The following is a 1,337-nucleotide window of genomic DNA, read 5'->3' as shown; positions in this document are numbered from 1 at the left end:
TCCTTCTCTGCCTGGCTTACTTCACTCAGCATGACACCCTCAAGGTCCATCCACTTTCCTACAAAGGGCCATATGTCATTCCCTCTCATTGCCATGTAGTACTCCATCGTGAATATATACCACATCTTCTTGATCCATTTGTCAGGTGATGGACATTTAGGCTCCTTCCATGTTTTGGCTATTGTTGACATTGCTGCTAGGAACATTGGGGTACATGTGCTCCTATGCATCAGCATTTCTGTCTCTCTTGGGTAAATCCCCAGCAATGCTATTGCTGGGTCCTCAAAAAACTATCGATAGGTTTAATATTTTAAAAAGGTTTTATGGTGAGCTTTTTTGAAGACAGCTGACAAATCTGGCTCCCATGTTACATATGCCCAGTCTTCTAGAATGTCCAGACTTGCACCACATGGAACACAAGACAAAGTGCATATCAGCCTCCTAGGCCTACCACATGACTAGCCTTACCCTTTATTCTAGCCTAGCCTAAATCCTATACTACTGTTGGCAACATTCCCAAGCCACAGTCTTGGCTCTGGCCCATTCGCTGCTTTGACTAGACTTCACCTAGTTTCTTTCCTTGGCCTAAGTTAAAGTTTTAGTAGCTGTAAGTGGCAAATAGTTGAAGGAAGGGAAAATCCTTTTCATAGTTATCCAGATGTCCAACTCTCCACTTAACTTCCCTCTTTAAGTCTCTACCATATGATGTTTCTTGGTAGAAAAAAAAACAGATTAATTTATAGCTTTAAAATTGTAATCTACTTAATCAATGTAGATTACAACCAAAATTATTTATTCCTAGCATTCAGCATTTTCATCACACTTTCATATCAGCAGGAATATATCAAAGCTGTCTAATAGTACTAAAGACCTAGGGATGGTCTCCTTGTGACCATTTTCTGAGTCCAATTTGATTCTTAATTAGCCACAATTAAATAAAAGTCCAAACGGATCTTATTTCAAATCTGAGAGACAATGTAAAAGTGATGAAGATATGGCTGTTTACATTAAAACTCCTAGAAAGATATCAGTACACACCTTTCTAGTACAAACTGCTGGGCTACCCCACTTTCTAACATCTTAGAAGGTAGTATAATCTACTGAGGGTGCAGAAACTTTCCAATTAAATTTCCTATTAAATGCTGGAACCTAAGTCATGATGTTCAACTAATGTTTCTTGAACTTTGATTTGCATAAGAATCGCCCAGAGTGTTGAAAATGTAGACTTTCCTGAACCCCTCTCCTAGAATCTGATAGTATAGTGTGGATTCTGGTCAGGGTTGAAACCAGATGGACTGAGGCCTGAAAATTACAAGGAATCAAAAAAAAAAAAAAAA

Source organism: Suricata suricatta, chromosome X, assembly GCF_006229205.1.
Source record: "Suricata suricatta isolate VVHF042 chromosome X, meerkat_22Aug2017_6uvM2_HiC, whole genome shotgun sequence".
Taxonomy (NCBI): domain Eukaryota; kingdom Metazoa; phylum Chordata; class Mammalia; order Carnivora; family Herpestidae; genus Suricata; species Suricata suricatta.
This window is presented reverse-complemented; position numbering follows the sequence as displayed.